Consider the following 10,717-nt stretch of genomic DNA (forward strand, 5'->3'; position numbering starts at 1 on the left):
CCTCGGGTTAAGAACTTAATTCATTCTGGAGGTCTGTTCTTAACCTGAAACTGTTCTTAACCTGAAGCACAACTTTAGCTAATGGGGCCCTCAGCTGCTGCTGTGCCACCACTGCACAATTTCTGTTCTCATCCTGAAGCAAAGTTCTTAAGCTGAGGTAATATTTCTGGTTTAGCAGAGTCTGTAACCTGAAGCGTATGTAACCTGAAGCGTATGTAACCCGAGGTACCACTGTACTGAACTCACTGGGATTTCCCTTATGAGAAGGCATAGAACAGCCCTTATAAGTTTGTGACTGAACCATGGGAAGACAGAGGCTTTGTGGGTTGGTGGTTCCTGTTTCCTTAAGACAGGCCACCTTCCAATTCTTGATGGGATTTTGCTGCCTTTAAAAGAGCAAGTATGCAGCTTGGAAGTACTCCTCTATGTATCTTTGTTATTAGAGGGTCATGAAATCTCTGCGACCTTCTCCTGCCATGCAATAATAACTCCAATATCTTTAGTTACAGATAGGTAGCTGTGTTGGTCTGCCATAGTCAAAACAAAAAAATTCCTTCCAGTAGCACCTTAAAGACCAACTAAGTTAGTTCTTGGTATGAGCTTTCGTGTGCATGCACACGAAAGCTCATACCAAGAACTAACTTAGTTGGTCTTTAAGGTGCTACTGGAAGGAATTTTTTTGTTTCCAATATCTTTCTTATTTGCATTTCTAAGATCAGACCAAAGTCCCACCTAGCTAAGCACCCCATTCTCAGTCGCCAACCACGTGTCCTTAGGAAGCTTGCAAACAGGACCTCGGTGTTACAGCACTCTCCCTACTTGTGAGTGTCAGCAATTGGAATTCAGAGGCATACGGTCTCCACCAGTGGAAGTAAAGCTTGCCATCATGGCTAGTTTCTTCTGGCTGTTCTGCAATGATTTCTTACCTCCTCACCAGAAGATTTCTGACTACTGCCCTGGACTTCACATTAAATGACCCCAAAAATGGCCCTCCAAGAAGATGGATCTGATCTTCTTGATAGTCTCCCTGTGAGTTATAGCAACAGTTCAAAAGAACACAGAGCCTGCAGTGTGTATTAACTGCTGCAGTAACTCACCATAATAGTGCATTTCCCTTTCATATGGCAGGAGAAGTTGACGGATTGCATTGCATCATGGCGATTAAAATGCCATCCTCTCCCATAGTTATCTCTCAAAGTTCATTATTAAAAGCGAACAGTCTCGCTGCAGCCCAGTTCACAGGTGTGTTTGGAGGGGATGGGAGGGAAGTCGAGCAATTTAGAGAATTATCTCTGACCTTCAGAAACTCCATCAGCTGCTGTGGCGCTTCTTCCTATTAGCCTGTTAATGGTTAAGTTCTCCTGGATGTCATAAAGATTGCACTAACCGGAGGCTACAATAAAGCGCTGATCAGCTCATCAAGTGAGTCAATATCCAAAAGTAATATTTGCCTCGGTAATAACGAGTCTCATAAAGCACCTTGCCCATGCAAAGAGATGATGAGAACGCTGTCGGCTCAGAATGCCAAGGGCATGCGTCAGTCATGCACACGCCCCACCTGCCCTGGCATCCTGAACTTGGTTTGATGGGGTGCACACTCGTTTTGGAACAAATGAGCAGCCAAAATGAACTGGTGCCATTCTCATGCATCCAGCAAATACCAAGAGTAGCAAATGGGAGTGAATGGGGTGAATGCTTATGGAAAGCCTTTTGCAGCGAGACCTATACATACTTTCCCATGTATAAGACTATGTTTTTTTCTTTAAAAATCATGCTAAAAGTGGGGGCCATCTTATACATGGGTAGTGCATAGGGTGGACGTTTGATTGGTTGCTGCCGAGGCTGTCAGCGGCTATTCTGCATGTTATTGGGTGCTGCGTCAATGGGTGGTGTTGATTGGCTGACGCTCCGACAGTTGGGCAGGTGATTGGCAGCTTCTGCTGGAGATGGGACAGGCAGAAGGCGGGTTTTGCGATGCATGTGGGGGAGCAATTTTCGGCAATCCCCCCTAAAAAAAGCTAAACAACCCTGAGTAATCCCCCCCCCACAACACAAAAAAGCTCAGCCACTCTGCGCAATCCTCCACAAAAAAGCTCCACAACTCTGTGCCATCTCCCCCCATTTTCTTAAATTTGAGTCACCCAAAATAGGGGGCATCTTATACATGGGGGCGTCTTATAGACAGAAAAGTACGGTATATATCCATCTTAGTCTTTAGATTACCTTTTTTAAAAACCACACAACAGCAGTCATGCTCTGTTTTAGAAGAGGGTTGCTTTTGGGAAGGGTCCTACAGATGTTTTTGGGCAACGTTTCCCACTAGGAAAGTTAAATGACAAATGCATGGGAGGGCAAATTAGATAGATATAGTTGATATATAGATATAGATCTCACTTGTATGCTCATGGGGTCTGAACTGGCAGCTATGGATTGGGAACAAGACTTTGGAGACATAGCTCCATGAAGATGCTGACCCAGCACATAGCAGCTGTGATGAAGGCAAAATCTATGCAAGGAATTCTTAGGAAAGGAACTGAGAACTGCCCAAATCAGAATGTCGTCGTGCAAATCTATGGTGTGACCGCATATGGAATACTGTGCACCGTTCTGGCCACCTCACCTCAAAATGGGTATTAAAGAGTTCAGGAAGGTTCAGAAAAGGGTAAGCAGAATGATCAAGAGGATGGAGGAGCTCCCCTATGAGGAAAAGCTTCTGAATTTGAGATTTATTTATTTATTAGTTTAGAGAAAAGGCAATTAAGAAGTTTATGAAATGATGCGTGGCATGGAGGAAGTGGCAAGAGAAAAGTTTCTCTCTCATACCACTACAGCTTGTGAACATCCTGAAAGCTGGGAGATTCGGGACTGATAAAAGAAAGTGCTTCTTCACGCAGCGCATAGTTAAACTATGGAACTTGCTATGGGAATAGGAAGCAGTGATGGTCACCAACTTGGATGGCTTTAAAAGTGGACTGGACAAATTCATGGAGGAGAAGACTATCAATGGCTACATGGTCAGAAGCGAGCAATACTTTCAAATACAACAGGAGGGCAGAGTGCTCTTGTCCTCAGGTCCTACTTGAAAGTTTTCCACAGGTATATGGGTGGCCACTATGAGAACAGGGTGCTGGACTAGATGGGCCATTGGCCCCTTATCAGCCCCAGCCAGCATGGCCAATAATGGATGTCCAATAACATCTGTCAGGCACTGTGCTGCTGTGGTCTAAACCACTGAGCCTCTTGGGCTTGCCGATCGGAAGGTTGGCGGTTCAAATCCCTGCAACAGAGAGAGCTCCTGTTGCTCTCTCCCTGCTCCTGCCAACCTAGGAGTTCGAAAGCACACCAGTGCAAGTAGATAAACAGGCACCACTGTGGCAGGAAGGTGAACGGTGTTTCCGTACGCTCTGGTTTCTGTCACGGTGTCCCGTTGCACCAGAAGCCATTTAGTCATGCTGGCCACATGACCCAGAAAGCTGTCTGTGGACAAACGCCGGCTCCCTCGGCCTGAAAGCAAGAGGAGCACCCCAACCCCATAGTCAATTTTGACTGTACTTAACTGTCCAGGGGTCCTTTACCTACCTTTTACCTTACCCCTGGGTGAAGGTGTAGAGATGCAGGTGAGGGCAAGCTTCTGCATCCCTGTGTAGAAGAGGGAATTTCAATAGGTGAACTGATCATGCAAGCTGCACCTACCGAAATTCCATCTTCCGTCTTTTTCACCTAGTGACTCAGTTTGTGGGTTATTAATGACTAGGCAAATTTTTCTTGGAAATCCCATCCTGTTCTTAGCTGCATTTTTTCCTGTAAGTACGGGAAGATGGGGAAGCTGCCTGCTTTGTGCTTGACATATGTCATTTGTTATTTTTAAAGTAAAGTCTTTTTAATTTTGTAGGAATTGGCGGAGAAATGTTTCCCCCCCCCAAACAAGGTGAAAAGAAGGATTTACCCAAAAAACAAAATCAGCAAGTACATCAACACCAGGCCCTTGCCTCCTGCCTTCCCATTCTTTAATTAAAACTCAGGGGAAGATGTCAGGTGGTAACACTTTCCTGTAGCTTCTTTAGATCAGAAAACAAAGGCAGCAGGAGAGGCAGCAAAGCACTGGTTAAATGTTTAATAGAAAGAAAAACATGCACGCTACCTGTGACCACCTTCCAATGATAAGGTAAGTTTCATCCCACGCCTGCAGAAATGTAAAAGGAACCCAAAAGCACCCTGTAAATGAGGCAGAAAAAATAGAAGCCTGTTTTGCAAGTAATGATGGACGAAACTCATTTTTCCATTTGCAATCTTATTTCCCCCCCAATACTTGGTACAGATAGGACATCCAATATTGTAAACTCTCACAACTGAGGCAGAACACACAATGTAAGGTGAAATAAAGCAGGCACGGGTTATGTTGTTTTCAAACCAGTGGCCAGAAATGCTTAGGAAATATGTCTGCCCACAAGGGCCTTTGTGAAATTGGAGGAAATTATTTAACATATTGTTTACTCATATAAATAGTGAAGGGGTACCAGGTAATTGAGAAAGATTTCTGCATTTTGGCTCTTCTAACCTGCCCATTGTGCTCTGTCACTTTCTCTGCCGCTGCCAAGATAGACATTTTTGCAAAGCACTTTCCCCAACAGAATGCATTTACATGTAATTTTCACTAAAATATATGCTGGTTGTGGTTTTTTTTTTTGCACGCTTTGGCACAGTATATGCATTCTTGTTCTACACATTACTCGACTGGAGAAATGCATTTCAAAATTTGGAGGAATGCAAATTTCGGGAGACGGATTTGTTTTGCTTCCTGTATTGTTTTGGAAAGCACAAATTGGTTCAGCTTACTTTTAAATGCAAAATGAACCAAATTCAACCTGTGTTCCCATTTGCGGGGGAAGAAACTCTTCAAGAAGTTGGAAGTCAGGTTTTGGCACAGCACCAGGTATCTTCCAAGTAGCTACCCAAGGATGCCCCTTGATGCCAGGTCTGATCCTATGGAAGATGCTCAGGGAGCCCACTGGGCCGAAAGAGTGTTTACCGAAGGTTGAAAAATCTGAGAACTGAGAACGACTCATGCAACATGTTGGCGACTAATATACACACAATAATTACCAAAATAATTATGCATTCTTTATCAATCTTCTGAGAAAAATACAAAAACTTATGCAAAGCCATAAAGACTTACGAACTACCCAACCTAAGATGAACTTATAATGATTTCAATGGATTTTTCAAGTGCTTAGCTCAGTCTTTTGTTTTCTTTATCTTTTCAGGTAAGTTCATGAAGATACCAACAAAAGATCAAGTTCGAAGTTGTTCACAATACCAAGAGATGCTAGTGAAGTTGTAGATGGATGAGATGAGGGGAGAGACTCATCCCTCCTTCCACCTGCCTTGCCCCACCCCCTGGCCCTGGGATTCTTCATAAGGAAGCTATGCCTGGAGGAAGAACTGTGAGGGAAGAGCCTCCACCAGGCAAGGCCTCCTTCCACCTGCCTTGCCCCACCCTCCGGTCTCTGCTTCTCATTTTGTATTGTATTATGTTGTGCACTGTGGTTTGTTGTTGTTTTATTGACTGGAGTTTAGAAATTACTTGTTGTTAACTGTTGAGTAGATTTCTGTTTAATTTTGAAATGCTGATATTTAATATTATTCTATATTGTTTTAATGAATGTTGAATGTTATTTTATTTGCACATTGTATATTGTATTATGCATATTGTCTTATTTAGATGATGTTAGCCACTCTGAGCCTGGCTTTGGCTGGGGAGAGCAGATTACAAATAAAAATTTATTATTATTATTATTATTATTATTATTATTATTATTATTATTATGAAGTTGTAGACAGGGTGCCGGCGTTTTGCACCTGTTTCGCCCTGGCAGTCCACGTAATGAAGAGGCCGCTGTTCGCCCCTGATGGGGCCCTTTTATTGGGGCTTGCAGGTAGCACACTCCCAAGGTAGTTTTCTGGGCTTCTTCAGTGGTCTAATCTCAAAGCCTTGATACATATGTTGATATTCAGTTTCATAGAGAATGCTATTTCTTGGCTTAAGCTTAAGAGACTGATTATACCTCATACCTTGGCAATCCATACATTGTGCATTACCTCATGGTACAGAGCATAATCAGGAAAAAACTATATATGTGTGTGTTTTCCCCAGACAGTGAAGTGTTATGTATAGCAACGAAACAGCAAAACAAAAGAAACCATTGGAAGCAATGGAGGGCATAGAGTCTGAAAGGTGGTTCTTTCATCCCTTCTGTGCTTGGTTGCTTGGATGAGTAACAAGGCCTCCAAAACATTCCATCAGTTCAGCAGCCCACATGCCATACTAATTAGCTAACAATCCTTCCAGGTAATGCTGCTGAAACCCAACTGGGGAGTGTTTTTCCTGCCAAGCAATGGAATTAGAAGTCTGCATGTCAAGCTTTTTCTTCAGAGCTTGAACCAGGTGAGATTGTTTTTTTTAAAAGGAAATCTTTACTTTTAATTTGCGATGGGTGAATCTATCTAATTCTGTTCCTCCTTCTCTCTCTCTTGTGAATCATCTAACATTCGTCAACAAGGCAGGTCAAGGGCTATCACACCATGGACAGCTCCAAGTGAGCAACTTGCTCTGACAACAAGTGGGAGCAGACTGAGGCCCTTTAAGTCTCTGTCTCCAGGCTACTTCCTCCAGGCTCCATCGCCTTGTAGAGAACATCATAGTCTTAAAGAGTCAGCCTTCTAGCCTAAATATGGCCACTTTTTCTCCATTCCATAGACCCCCACCCCAGTGTTCTTCCTGTGCTGCAGGACTGGTGATGTGTGATGGGAAGCACCTGTTTTTTACAGACTATGGGGAAGGTGCCTGCCCCTACAGGGCTTGGTGGTTTTGGAAGTTGCTCTGCAGGCTCCTGGCCAACAGGCTGAGACACAACGGTCTCCCTATCTTCGTTCTGAGCACTCCTCCTTTGGTGCTCCTGCAGCCTCCAACTCCATGTCCAGACTCCTGCTGGATTCAGAGGTCATGATGACACAGTGTGGTAGACAGGACAGCCAGTGAGATGACTGCAGATGCCGATCTTCTCTGGCTTCATTCATGTTGTTAGCCGCCCTGAGCCTGGCTTCAGCTGTGGAGGGCAGAATATAAATAAAAAATTATTATTATTATTATTATTATTATTATTATTATTATTATTATTCACTTGGGGAGGTACTGTATCTTGGTGTTACAGTGCATGGTCTGAAGCTTCCATTTTCAAGCTTTGTCGCCTGCAGTTAAAAGAGTTAGGCAGCAGGTAATAGGGAAGACCTCTGCCTGGGATCTGGGAGAGCCACTGTTAAGTCAGAGAAGACCAGAGTTGGGGTTGCAGTGATCCTCCATTTGTTGTTGGACTCCAACTCCCATCATCCTTGCCCATTGGCCATGCTGGCTGGGAATGATAGGAGTTAGAAGCCAACAACCCAGCAGCGGTTCTCAACCTGTGGGTCCCCAGATGTTGTTGGACTACAACTCCCATCATGCCTGAGCTCTGGCCTTGCTAGCTAGGGGTGATGGGAGTTGTAGTTCAACAACATCTGGGGACCCACAAGTTGAGAAAGGCTGATCTAGAGGGACATAACTTCCCAATTCCTGGAAGAGACAATATTGGGCTAGATATGCAAATAGTACCACCTGGTATAAAGCAGGTTTTCTACATTCCCAGTGATGTGTTGTCCACAAACAGAAAAAAGGGATGTTTATAAGGCTCTCCTTATCTGGTGATGTGAGAAGCCTAACACATTGCCTATTGAGAGACCGTGACTGATCTGCCATTCCAGGATTAGGGGTGGCTGAGAGCAAGAGAGGCCAGACAAGTTGAAACACACCATCGCCCAGCCCAGTGCTTTCAGCCATGGCTGCTTTTCTTTTGTGTCACCTTTGAAAGTGTGCCAGTTTGCCCGGAGACCACCGCGGAGATGTTGTTGTTGTTGCTTTGGCAGCTTGGCTGTGAGCTGATTCTGACTACTTCTTTCCCTACAGGCAGTGGAATGACACCTGTTGGCCTGGCATTGGGTTCTCGATTCAAAAGATAAGCTCATACCATGCTGCGGATGTGCAGCAGAGCATCCAAATCAGGACAGGAATGCCGAAAGCTGCCTTATACCAAGTCAGAACATTGGTCCATCTAGCTCAGTCCGTCGAGCGACTGTGTGGGGTTTCAGGCAGGAGTCTCTTCCAGACTTACCTGGGACCTTCTTCATGCAAAGCAGGTGCTCTGCTTCTGAGCTTGATGCATAATATTGTTCCCAGCTCTATGGGGAGAAATTCCTGGAACAGCTATGAGGAATGAGCAGCATTTCCTTGAACCATTCCTCATATCAGTCAATGGGTTGCTCTGTCTCCACCTGCATAACTTCCAATTCCCCTCCCCCCACCTCCCACAAATAAAAACCAGGACATCCCCTTTTTTTGCATGATATCTCAGTGGCCATTTGGGGTGCCATGATCTTGCATGCTCTTGCACCCCAAGTGCTTTTTTGGGGTACCCACGTGGTACCCAAAAGCACACTGTGGTTTTTTTCAACGGGAAAGTGAGGTACGGGTGCCCCCAATATTTTATTTAAATTGGCACCCCTGCCTGGTGTGCATACTTGAGACAGACGGATGCCAACAACACATTCACACACTGTACACACAGATTTCCTAAATACACACAGATAAGGTCCATCTTAAACCCTTATCTCGCATAAGGGAATTATATAAGATAAGAGTTTAGGGAGGTCCTTATCAGTTAGCGTTTATGACATCTGTTCTATATATGATATCTATTCCTATGTATATGTATCAGGGGTGCTTGGGTTTGCATTTGCAGGCTTTGTTTGCAAAGTGGGAAAGGTCCTTTTGCCAAGTTAGCATATAAACAAACACACACACACACAAACAAATACAAACACACACACACACACACACACACACACACAGAAGAGAAGCAGTTTCATTTTCAATGCAAAACACACTTACACGAGATAACTTCCCTGTTATTTGCAACTGGGGAGTTGCAAGTATTGTTTTTCTCCTAGCTGAGTGGAACTGGAACAAGGGGAACACTAATGAGGGCTGGTTACAAATTAAACAGGGCACAGACCTGGCACAAAAGATCAAGCACTGTGAAAAAAGTGGATCCAGGAACCCGTGGGACCTTTTCAGAGGAATCCACAATCCATGGCATTTACCAAGCTCTTGTTATATATTTAATGGAAGGGTGACCTGTGATATTCCAGGTGCAATTACCCTTGGGCTCATTCCATCAGCACCAGGAGTTATTCTTGTGCAACAGAACTCCCTTCTCTTCTCTCTCATTGCACCCCCAAAAATCTGTTCTAAGTTTCTCCTCAACTCTTTGGAGCATGTACAGGAAAGAGGGGCAGTTCACTCATGCAAGCATAAATCCTTGTGCTGATGGAGCAAGTTAGCTGGATACCACCCTTTGCAATAAATCCTAAAATCCAGCACACACACCCTGGCCCAGCTCCCAAAAGCTTCCCTGCCCCCATGAACCAACTCTGAGCCTAAAATCACTTCCAAGCCTAGAATGTGAGCTAGAACTAGACTCCTAACCCACAATCTGGTAACCTGTACAAAATTAATTAATCCATGAGCAGATGAAGCAGCTTCTTCCACTCTCTCCGCTCCTGGTCAAGTAGGGTAACACAGAGTGTGGCTGATTCTGCAGTTAGAAATATTTCCTCATTCAGAACGTGAACTATTCGTCAGAATGTTCTCAACTCCAGCAACCAAGAAGCAGTTGATCAAAGAAAGGACCCACCAATGTCATGACTTCTGATGGGATTCTTTTATCAACGAGCCTCTGTAAAAATGAGCGTAAGTCCTGAAGAATTGCCTTGCTAGATAAGACCAAGGTTTGCCACGTTCAGCTTTCATTAGCGATGCCACAAAAGTTTTGTAATCGCTGGCTCAGTTCATAATGTTTGCTGGCACCATGAACTGAGCACCAGACTGCTGATAGCAATCTTAGCTCTCCAGCTACCAGTTCTTGTGGAGCCAGGAATAAACCTGTTTCGGTGTTGTGTAGTAGGAATTGTAGCAGTTAGGGGTGTGCACAGGACACAAGATCCATTCCGGATTGGCATCCGATCTGTTGTGAGTTGCTCTGTAGTCTGTCCAGTCTGACTTGTGTTTTGGGCCCCAAACAACTTTCATTAAAAACTTAGCTGGTTCCTACTGTTCACTATTATGGTATAGTATTAAGCAACACACATAATTTGAAGCTATTTTGAGTCCAACGCATAAGCAGAAATTCTCAGGAAAAACAAAAGCTACGTGGCACCATTGAAGGCCAAGGTCCACCCAGGCATGCCTCAATGGTTGCCCTGTTCTCTTTGGACAGTCCAACACAGCGGAAGCAGAAACCCTTTCTGGGTCCTTTGCTAGAAGCAAACTCTAGGGGCTTCCCTTGCAGCAGCCATCTCTAATGGAGGGCCCTCCAGATGTTGTTGGATTCATGCAAGGCAAATTCAGAAGTATGGGGTCCCTTTGTGATAGTCACAGCTGTGCACTTTCAGAGCCATGCCCTCTTCTAAGATTAGACAACTGTCTAAAAATCTTATAATTATACAATAATTATAATTACGGATGCATTGCAAGGATCTATTCAGCTAGATATAGTATTTTCTGTGCAAGTATATGGGCAAATGTTGTGAACCACCTTGAGATGAAGGACACTATACAAATTTTATT

Source organism: Podarcis gaigeae (genome assembly GCF_964106915.1).
Source record: "Podarcis gaigeae genome assembly, chromosome: 8".
Lineage (NCBI taxonomy): Eukaryota > Metazoa > Chordata > Lepidosauria > Squamata > Lacertidae > Podarcis > Podarcis gaigeae.